Source organism: Silene latifolia, chromosome 6 (genome assembly GCF_048544455.1).
Source record: "Silene latifolia isolate original U9 population chromosome 6, ASM4854445v1, whole genome shotgun sequence".
In the NCBI taxonomy this organism is placed as follows: Eukaryota; Viridiplantae; Streptophyta; class Magnoliopsida; order Caryophyllales; family Caryophyllaceae; genus Silene; species Silene latifolia.
In genome coordinates, this window is record NC_133531.1 from 60,316,947 (window position 1) to 60,329,290 (window position 12,344).

Consider the following 12,344-nt stretch of genomic DNA (forward strand, 5'->3'; position numbering starts at 1 on the left):
CACATGGAGTCTTTTCGGTGGACTTTGTGGGACTATTATTCAAAGATCGAATTGCGGTTTGTATCGCAAATCCCCAAAACGAGTTCGGTAACTCGGTTTGACTCATCATGGATCGAACCATATCTAGTAAGGTTCGATTTCTCCTTTCGGCAACACCATTAAGTTGTGGTGTTCCGGGTGGAGAAAGTTGTGATATAATGCCACAACCTTTCAAGTGTGAATCAAATTCAAGACTAAGGTATTCACCACCACGATCGGATCGAAGTGCCTTAATCCTTTTGTTCAATTGGTTCTCTACTTCGTTTTGGAATTCCTTGAATTTCTCAAATGCTTCACTCTTGTGTTTCATTAAATAGATATACCCATATCTACTTAAGTCATCGGTGAAGGTTATAAAGTAGTCATAATTACCACGAGCGGTGATGCTCATTGGTCCGCATACATCGGTGTGTATGAGTCCTAATAGCTCACTAGCTCGTGTCCCTTTACCACTAAAAGGATTACGAGTCATTTTGCCAAGTAGGCAATATTCGCATGTACCAAATGATTGATAATCAAATGGTGCAATCACATTAGTAGAAATTAATCTTTTGATGCGATTCTCGTTTATGTGACCTAATCGACAATGCCAAATGAACGCTTCACTTGGGTCACTTGTTTTGAGTTTCTTTGATTGTATGTTATAAATATCATTTGTTGGATTTGAGGTCTCTAAAATGTAAATGCCATTAATGGAAGAAGCTTGGCCAATAACCAAATCATTCCTAGAAATAGAGCAATGATTGTTCTTAATGACAAAACAAAAACCGTCCATGTCTAGCATGGCGATTGAAATAATGTTTTTAGAGAGCGTAGGAACATAAAAACAATTATGCAAATACAACTCAAAACCGTTTGGCAAAGCTAGAACATAAGTTCCTTTGGATTCGGCCGCTACCCGAGCTCCATTTCCAAGTCGAAGATCCACATCTCCCTTGCTAAGCTTCTCCACATCTCTTAAACCCTGTAAATGATTACAAAAGTGAGAACCACAACCGGTATCTAGTACCCATGTCGTAGTGGAAGTATAATTTATATCAATAACATAAATTTCTTTAGGAATTGTACCTTTTGGAGTAATGAGTCCTTCCCTTATATTTCGCAAATACATAGGGCAATTCCTAAGCCAATGTCCCATGCCATAGCAATAATGGCACTCATCATTAACTTGCTTGAAGTTTTTGACTTTCTTTGCTTTCTTCTTGAACCTCTTGCCCTTTGAAGCAAGAACTTGATTGCTAGAGCTCCCACTAGCTTTGGCATCTTTATCTTCCAGAGACAAAGACCCTATAGATCGTATGAGGTAGTCTTCCTGAGACGGACTCACACGAGGTCTATTAGTAGTGGGTGGTTTAGAAGAAGTGATGAAATTTAGGTTTCCATCCGAACCTATCCCGAAATGAAGTTCTCTAGTTGTATCGAAATTATTGTTGGAGCATACGTCGTCAAGAACATGGTGATATGACTCAATAGTAATTGGTGCGGTAGCATTTGTTGGATTCATTGTAATGCACTACAAATATGGAGGAAAGGAAATATTAACATTTGTCTTTTTAAATCATACTTGCAGATTTAACAAGATATGAACATTTATATAGTGACCTCTACCCAACTATAATAAATGATTCCAAGACCCAAATTCATATCGACTTAGGCACGGTGGGGCCGATACATCCTTTATCAATATAACTCGGTGGATTAACGTTTAATCGATTCTACTTTTAGAACTCTTGGTCGATAATATTACATTAACAATTATCTATAGCCCAAAACACATCGACAAGGGCACGGTGGGGCCGATATATCCCTTATCAAATACTTTTGTTGAGTTCAATCCAAATTTCGAATAAATGTGTCCATGATCCAAATCCACATTAACTTGGGCACGGTGGGGCCGATACATCCCTCATCAACATGAATTCGGTGGATTAACATTCATCACCCACTTCCCCTACGTAACAAGGTTTGTACCCCGGTGGGGCCGAGCGCACTCCCTCGCGAAATAGGTTTTCATGATTTCTACTATTTGGTAAGGCTATGTCTCAATTGATAGTTTTAGCGAGAGGTCATGTCAAATTTTTATCTATCACGTTTTAAGTGAACTAAAGCGGTGAACTACGATAATTATATTTGACACGGTCGATAAACTCGATAAAATAAGACAATGCATGTTTAGTTATGGCGATTTAGCGATGCATGTGACATAAAATAAAATGCAAGCATAAAGATAAATAAATCCTAGTATGGCCTTTCCTAAAATAGAAAAACTATTAATCTATTACATATTCGGAAACCAACTCCATTGGTCCCTTGAACTTCGGTTGTGGCACACATCTCGAGGTAACACCGTCTTTATGTATCGCCATTCTTGAAGAAATCCGTCTTTTGGAACTCCGGAATGAATAAAATTACATAATAAATTACATAATTTCCTATTATACATTTGTAACTAAAATAAAATAAATCTATTAAATTACAAAACGGTGATACGAGATCACAATAAAAATTACAACCGAATCGATATTCCCATACATTTCGGGAAATACCAATTAAAATCTAAGGCCATACTAAGTAAAATTACATAATTCAAAATTACATAAATTAAAATTATGACAATCATAAAGGAAAAATGCAGCATTATAATATGTATGAACATGCTCAATTTTTATGCTAAATCGCCTTTAATTAGCCAATATCATATATTACTCGGTTTTTACGGTTTGCGTGATTTCAACATTTTATAATCACAAAAATACATAAACTCATATTTATGCATAAGTTAATTACCCTAACCTCTTAGGACTCAAAATATAGTCTTCACTAATAATTTTGACCATAATTAACTTTTATTTACAAAATTGTTCATAAATGGACCAAAATTACAAAAATAAGCTATTAAACTTCAAATAAATCACAAAATTTCAAATAAATTCAAAATTTGAAATTTAAATTCATGAACATTCTGGAAAAATCCATGACACTCATAATGTTCAAAATCTTAGGTTAAAAATTTGAAAAATTTAGGAAAAACAATGTTGCGGTTTATCGATATTTAATAAAATAATCATAAAAACATGGAAAAATTATTTTCATTAACTTTTCAATTTTAGATCTGAAAAATACAATAAAATGCAACATTAGACGTTTTTCCTAAGTCATAGATTATGTTTTATTAATTTTACACTAATAATGTCACTATTTATGCTAATTTTTCTTCAAAAATTCATAAATCATGCTAAAAGACTTATTTATAGCCAATTATTTTACACACATTTTGTAAAATTGCATGTGACAACATATTAATTTTCTATGACCAGATTCGAAATTTAACTCATATTAACCTATTTTTCTCTTAAATCCATATTTAATAATGAAAAATTCATTTTTTGAGCATAACAAGTGCAAAAATTATGAAAAATTACAGGTTATCTCAAAATAATATATGTGATAACATATCCAAAGATCAACTTAAAATTCGAAGTATAGCTAATTTTCGACCAAAAATGACATGTTTACTCATAAAATCACATTTAAATGCCATTATTGTAAAATATGAACAATAAAAATCCGAAAAATTAACCAAAAATCCTAAAACACTTTAGGACCAGAAATATTAACATGCATGTAATAATTTCGTGATATATCATAATAACACAAATTTTACAAGTTTTATTTTGTTATTCATATAACTCGGAAAAACTTTTAACCAATTTGCATGCAAACAACCGTGGCTCTTGATACCGATTGAAGGAAATGTAGATTCATATACACTTTAACATACTCATATATGTCTAAAATAATTTGTCATGAAATTAAAACGGATTTTATGCATGCAAACAATAATATAAAGAAGAGAAATAATGTCCTTACATTCAATATTTCGGCTATATTGGGCACAAGAGAGATCACCTTTCTCTTCTTGTTCTTGAGCTATTCCAATGGAAGAACAAAGATCTAAGTGTAAGATCTCTCCCTATGCTTTATACCCAAGGCTTTCACTTAATCTAATTAATATTATGAATACTAGTATAATATTAATCTTATGAAAATTGAACCAAAAAGTTGGTATTTTAGCTCCTAAAACCGGGTAGGAGAGGAGAGATTTTGGAGGATTTTTCTCTTTCTAAAACTCTTATTTTAGATGATTAAGAATAATAATTCACTAGTTTTTCTCTAAGTGAATAATAGGTAAAATAATAAGAAAAATCACTAGGATTTTTCTCTTCCCAAAACCGGTGGGAGTGGAGGAGAAGGAGAGCCAATGCATGCCCATATTTGTCTTCACAAGATGAATAGGGTTGCATGGCTATTATAGCTTTTTCATCATTATGTTTTCCATTTTAAATATAAACATAATTTTAGCCTAATGCTCCTCCATTATTTCGGCATTTTGACATAATATGGATTCCATATTATTTTGTCAATTGTCAATATGTCACATGTCATGTGTGACATAAATTTGTTATGTATTTTTAACAAATTAAAAATCAACGTATTAATAAAAATACGTCACATACAAAAATGACTTAGTAATTTCATAATTACTTGTGCCAAAATATTTTACCATTTATAAATCACAACAGATTGTATTTATATCAATTCATTCAAATTTAATTGTTACATTAAACAATTTATTTCATCCGAGTAATTATACAATTTAATTACTCAGACCGTATCTCATTTAATCACATTTCAAATTGATACGTAAATTTTACTTCCAAAATCGTCCGTCAATTTTCAAGTAATTTAATTAACTCGCAACATTATACGATTAATTAAATAATCAATTAAGAGTATGCCCTTTAGGTATGACCTAGGGGTCAATGATCACCACCGTCACACGACAAGTAATGTCAAACTCTAGTCACCAATCATTACCGATATATGTTGACCAGTTGACAGTAACAATATTACTTCCCAATTGTATTCTTAAAATGAGATTTAATAATGATATTTAAATCACGTGATCGCACTATTGTTGAGGACACATTTCCCAACAGATTACCCTTAAGTGCTTGCAGAAGCATTAAGGAAGTAAAGCAAAGTGTTTTTGATGCAATTTTGTGTAAGGGTGTTACACAAGTGACAATTGACAATTGAGATTGCACATGGTTTCCGACAAAACCATAATCAAAACACATTAGGATGGTTAAGACACCATTGTGGCTATGTTTATTAAGAAGTAGATTTTCTAGAATCGTTCTAGGCAATAAAGAACAATGAGAGATATTTATAACGGAAATTGAGTACACTTGCAATCATGAGATGTGCAAGAGGATGAGTCCCGCACACTATGAAAACAGTGGGAGCTATTCTTAGGCTAGAGGACCTATGTCTTGATTGGATCTCGACACGTACTTAGAAAGTTTTGTGATGCAAATGTATACATTACAAAGGAAAACGAGTATGTAGTAAGGTTGAGTAAGGTACAAGAAATTGATAAAACCTACTAACCAAAGCCTTCTCAAAGGCTAAACATGATGAGTCATGTCATTTCAATTGAATTGAAATGAACAACTACATACAAGATCAAATTAGATTATAGAACATGAAATAGTAATCAGGAATTGACTATTCATGTGTGATAATCGCATTTGTCGTTCGAGTTTTACTTTAAAACTCTTTTATTATACTTTGTTACATCCAAACGGGTTGTAGTGACAATTGAACCCCGTTAAAGTGAACACGGATTAATATAGTATTTGCCCATAGTCACTTGTATGAGGTGACGTCTCGAAGTGACTAGAGTGTGATGCGATTGATGGCAAGTTCAAGTGCCATAGAGTCATGTGAGATGACTAGTCGATCACATAGGCAGACTGTTAGGAACATTTTGTCGGGCCTTATGACCGCTTATAGAGTTCTGGCAATTTATATAGCCTGGTCGTGGCGAGAGCTACTATAGTATTCAAATGAGTCGATTCTTTTGACTAAAGACTATTCGCCTAAGATGGCACAGTTTAAGATTAACTTTGATTTGTGTTACTACGACCTTCGTAAATGGGGTCAAATGGGCATATTTTGGGTTATGATGGCTGTGGCTAGTCGAAGCGAATGAGTGCGATAGGAATTTTCCAACCCTAGTCAGGGTTATAACAATATCTCAGGGCCACTCGAGAAGTAATGAACTGGAAATGCGTGGCCACGCTCGGAAAGTATCTATGATAGATAAGTCCGGTCAATCAGTTATTCTCCAGATCGAGGAAACCACTCTCGATATGATCACTTGCAAGTACGACCTGAAAGACACCTTGCATTGAGTGGGAGATAGTAATAGGACAAGAGAATTGGTGACGCACACTTGTCGAGGACAAGTGGGATATTGTTGGAATATGTGTCCTCCGACAATAATGCGATCACGATTGTTGATCATGATGATCACATGTTTAAGTCTCATTTTAAAGAATACAATTGGGAAGTATTTTTATTGTCAACTGGTCAACATATATCGGTAATGATTGGCTGACTAGAGTTTGACATCATTCGTTAAATGACGACGGTGGTGATCAGTTGACCCCCTAGGTCATACCTATAGGGCAACACTCTTAATTGATCATTTAATTAATCATATAACGTTACGAGTTAATTAAATTACTTGAAAATTGACGGACGATTTTGGAAGTAATATTTACGTATCACATTGTAATGTGATTAAATGAGATACGGTCTGAGTAATCGAATTGTATCATTGCTCAGATGAAATTATTGTTTATGGAAACGATTAAATTTGAATGAATAATTATAAATACGATTTATAAATTGGTAAAATATTTTGGCACAAGTAATTATGAATTACTAAGTCGATTTTTGTATATGACGTATTTTTATTAATACGTTGATTTTTAATGTGTTAAAAATACATAACAAATTTATGTTACATGTGACATGTAACATATTGACAAATTGACAAAAATAACATGGATTCCATGTTATAAGTGTACCGAAATATGGAAGGGGATTACGATGATATTGTGTTGATTTTAATTAGTGGAAGACATAATCATTCTTTCATAGCCTAGCCATGCAACCCTAGTTTGCATTGTGAAGGCAAACTAGTGCATGCATTGGCTCAATTTTTCCTTCCCTCCTCTTCCTTGCCCGGTTTTTCACAAGGGAAAAACAAAAGGTATTTGCCTTATATTTTTCATATACACTACATACATTAGTGTGAAAATAATTATTCATTCACTCATCAAAATAAGATTTTTAGAAAGATAAAAATTACTTCCTTCCTCTTCTCCTCTAACCGGTTTTAGAGAGACAAAATACCAAATTATTTTGGGTCATTTTTCACAAGATTAATATTGTACTAGTTCTTATAATATTAATTTTAATTAAGAGTAAGCTTTGGGTATAAATCCTAAGGAGAGATCCTACACTTGGATCTTAGTTCTTCCATTAAAGGAAAGCACAAGAACAAGAGAGAAAGGTGATCTCTCTTGTGCCCATAAAACCGAAACATCCAATGTAAGAATAATGTTTCTTCCTTATTTTGTTTTAATGTTTGCATGCATAAGATCATTAGTTAATTTTATGACAAATTAAATTAAAACATATATGAGTATGTAAGTATATAGATCTACTTTTCCTTCAAAGGCATTAGCAGAAGAGTTCAAGAACCACATGTTTCTTTGGGCCCATTTAATGGCCCACTCCCTTCGGCCCTCTGTAGTAAGCGCCACGGCAGTCTGCGGGATAGTATCAAGCTTCGGGATTGTCTGTTTTAGTCCAACCTGTCTCATCAGCCTTTCCGGGAAGATGCACACCATGAATTCCAAGCCAAGAATGCGCACAGATCGAGTAGGATCCAAAGAAGACACCCCAGTGACAGATTTGAGGTGCCACCACGGTACGATCCACCTAATCAAGGGGCCATCATCACTCTTTAGTTTGTTCTCCCAATAATTGCAGACCCGAGTGAAGTCCACCATGTAAAGCCTGGTCCTCATTGCAATCGAACGAGCATGATAAGAAGGAATATGAACTGGGGGCTCGATCAATCGAAGCCGTTCCATAAGACAAACCTACCAAAAGCGGGTATTAGACATCAAAAAAAAAAGAAAAAAGAAAAAAAAACGAACGAAAAAAGAAAATAGAAAAAAAAAAACGAAAAAAAAAGAAGAAAAAAAAACAACGAAAAAAAAGAGAAGAAAAAGAGATGTTCTTTTACCTGCAAGATAACGGGACTTCCCAAATACGGTAGATCGCGATTGGCTTTCCTATTATCCAAGCCCAACAGGATCTCTCCTAAGCATAAACAAGTTGGGCTCCTGCGCAGCTCCATTTGCTCAACAAGGCCCAAAAGACGAGGATCACCTCTCAAGTCTTCATCAACATGCCCTTGGAGGACATACACATACAAAAAGAAAAATCCAAATGCCCTTCGCCTGGCAACATAAGAAACGGTGGGGTCGGCCCTGTTGATAAATCGGTCAATGAAGTCCAACATTCGCACTCCTTTCGAGGTCACTAAACGATCAACCTCAAGCCTAGTCAATCCAAGCAAGTCTCTAAATTTGCTTTTATACCCTTGCGAAGTAAAAGGAATGGCAGGCAAGTGTTCAGGGTCCCACCCACCAATCGCAGCAATTTCTTCAGGAAATGGGCAAATGTCGCCGCCAGGGAATGCAAAAACATGATAATTCGGGTCCCAGTAATCAAGACAAGCATCTAGGAATGGTTTGACAACCTTAATGAGCTTCAAACTCAACAATGATCCAAGATTATAGGCGCCCATGTCGTATTTCTCCATGTTGGAAAATTCGTTGGTCCACTCTTTTAGGCGAATCTCCAAAGTATTCATGATGAGTGCTTGTTTTGTAATAAGACAAAGCAGAGACGGAAGAATTGTGTGAATAAAAGCTCTATCGACGTCTCTATTTATACTAAAATCTGTTTCCAAAAATCTGCCAGAACAGACGCACCTGGGAACAGGCGCAGCACCCGCTGCGCCTCTTCAAAGGGACGCAGCTTATGCTGCGCCTCTTCCTTAGCTAGCTTTCTGTGATTTTCCGCGTTGGATCTTTCCTAAATTCCTCAATGAATAATTTCCTATTCTTACGGGTTATTATTTTGGTAAAACGTGGAAGTTACCATATTTCGTGTTTTCTAATTCCGCGGGCACGCATTTCGAGACGATATCAACATTTTCGTCATTTTAACACACTTGTATAATTCATTTTAGGAAATAATTGTCATTTTAATTCATTATTTTAGGGAATAATTTTCATTATAATTTAATTCATTTCAAAATTTATATATTTATTTCATTTATATATTTCTTTCATTTCTTTTTAATCATTTCATTTCTAACTTATAGGTTTCTATTTTTTTCTTTTTTTAGGGGTAACCCTCCCTACCGTCCGGTCATTTCCGGCAAATTTTTTGCATTTTTACATTTTCTCATTTTTGCATTCTTTTGAGTCGTTCGTTTGCGCTAATTCAGGCCATGTGTATGTACAAATGTATGTTCTACGTGATTTCTATGTAAATTTCGGCAGCATGACGGCATAAACCGTCATCTACCAAACCTGTCCAAAGCTAACCTGCAGATACAAGCAACACAACCCAACAGCAAAGGCACTCAGGCCATCATATATACAACAAAAAGGAAATGTACAACAAACTGGGGGCTCGAGCCCCAAACAAAGTCCAAAATGTTCAAAATGAAGGTCCTAATGTACAAATGTGCAAGATACAAACAACAACGAAACAAAACTACTGCCGGTCGCCCTCTAGCTCCGCAACTCTTGCCGCGAGAGCAGCAACCTCGGCGTCTCGAACCTCGAGCTCCCTCAACAAGCGAGCTGTCTCCTCCCGAGACTGAGCCAACTCTCGCTCCAGCTCACGGTCCCCCTGTAAACAACAAAATTGGCTCATGTCAATCATTTCAAGCAATTACAAGAAAAGTTGGAAAATCAAAATTAAAAAAAAAATGAAATAGACACAAGGTTCATACCTGACGACCTCGACCGCCGACAAGTGCCTCGACGGCAGTAGCTCGCAGCCGGTTGGCCACCCTCCATAACGCCACGAACCGAGACGGCGCAACCTGCATTTTCAAAAAGAAGTTCTCAATAATTGAATAAAGTTCAATCAAATGTGTTCTTACACAAAAATTATGCAAATTAAAGGCTCACCCTCCGAATCAGATGCTGCTAGTCATCCAGGCCAGCATCCGTCACAGCCACGTCAAAGTCACGTAGCTCGGAGATCGTCGTCCTCCCAGTCGCGTCAGTGTACTCAAGGGTCTCGGGGTACTCTGGGGGCTCGATGCCCGCCGCCTCAACCTCCTGCAAAGTCAAATGATTCTCGTTAATCGATGATCTCTCATTATATTTTAAAATCAAGAATAGAGGAGAATAAAGATGCTCACCACCACCGGCCAGTACGCCAACCTCTCGTAGAGGAACGCCGAGTAGTCCTCGCCAGGAAGAAGGAGGGCGTCACCGCCAACGCCAGCTAAGTCAGCCTCCCTCTCCGCCTCAGAAGGCTCCCTGAACATCGTCCTAGGAGGATCGATGGGAACCGTCAACACGTCCCGAGAGCACTGACGAGCCAAGCGCTCGCCTAAGTACCACACAGGACCCATCGACGTCCTCAACAGCAGCCGGCTCGAGCTCTTAGGTCGAAGGACCTCAGCCACAAAAGGAGGCGCTCCAGCGTACTCCGCCCAACGCCTGGGCACCCACTGGGGAAAAACAAACAAGGAATCATTCTTATGATCGATTAAAAGCAATGTAGAAGCAAAATGAATATAAGTGAGATGCTCACGCTGTCCAGCTGAAGAGCGTTCACGTCCCGCCGGTAAACACTGTGAGAGGAACGCTTGCTCCTCGTCCTGCACATCACCCAATCCCTCACCACGGGATAGGCCTTCTCCAGCGGCTCCGTCCTCTTGGGCGAGAGGCTCGGAAAGTAGGAGTACACCCACGCCTGTAAAGCAAGATAGTCAATAACGATCTTTCGTAATTTGATAAGGAAAAGAATTGATTTTAGTCTAAATAAAGGTTCATACCTCCAGCAGAAGTCCAGGGCCGACAGCACCAGGAGAAGTCCCCTTCTCCATCAACTCCGGACGAACCATGGCCCTCATGAAGCGGATGAGGACCGCAAAACCAGAAGTGACCCAGTCCCAACGCCCTAGGGAGCTCAGGTTAGAAAGGAAGGGAAGGAGCTTCATCGACAGCCTCTCTCCCTTGTCTCCGAGGTAAATCGAAGACAGAAACCACCAAAGCCACAAGCGGGCCCTCTTCTCAGCAGTACAGGGAGGAGGAGCCGTCTCCCTCCCGTCAATCATCACCAGTGCCGGGATCTTTCCCGCGAAGTAGTCTCGAACGTAGGAACTGGGCATCAAACCAGGCACTGGCACTGTAACAGCCTTCGGCGACAAGTTCCAGCCGATCAACCTCCTAGCCTCGGCCAAGTCCACCCTCATGGCAGTCTCCGGCCACTCCACAGCCTCAGATCCACACGGCAGACCAGAGATCATGCCGTAGTCCTCCAGATTGACTCCCACCTCACCAAAAGGCATGTGAAACGTGGAAGTCGTATCCCAGAATCGGTCCAAGAAAGCGCGGACCAGGCTAAGGTTAGCCCGCAGCTTCCTCTTCGCAATATCCCTCCAAGACTGCACCAAGACACCAAACGCTCCACGCTCGATCATGGCGCGCTCCTCCGCCGACAGCCGCTCGTATCACTCCATCGCTGTCGTGTAACCCGAGAACGACCTGATGTTCCCAGCCTCCTATTGTGATTTGAAACAAAAAGCTATCTTTAGTTTTGAATGAAAGTTGGATAAGATATAAGCAAATGAATCGAATGAAAGAAGGTGAGTGGTGAGTAGTGAATTCCTATTTACCAAGCTCTCCACCGTCCTGTAGGACAGGTGACCCTCCGCAGCCCAAAGCAAGTACCTGCTGTCCCAGGTCTCAGCCCACGCGGGTGCTCCCCTCAGCTGACGACCTCCTCGTCCGATGTTGGCCCTCCTCGGGGCCTCCTCCTCAACAGCCTCCTCCTCGTAGACTTCGTCCCCAGCAGCCATCACCGCGGCGGTGAAAGCCTGCTCCAAAGCCTCCTCGATCACAGCAGTGTCTATCTCCATGGGAGCTCTCCCAGAAGTAGAAGCCTCATCACCTGCAACATTAAAGTAAATTTAGGCCGCGTCACGTGACGACAAGCCTTGGTTAAGGGATTTTCGAGCCGTCGGAAGACCTGAAATTGCTCTTTTCTCGCCATCTTTGGCCATATTCTCACAAACCCGATCACTCATGTGGTAATTAGGGTCAAGTCAAGCCTAAGTTGAA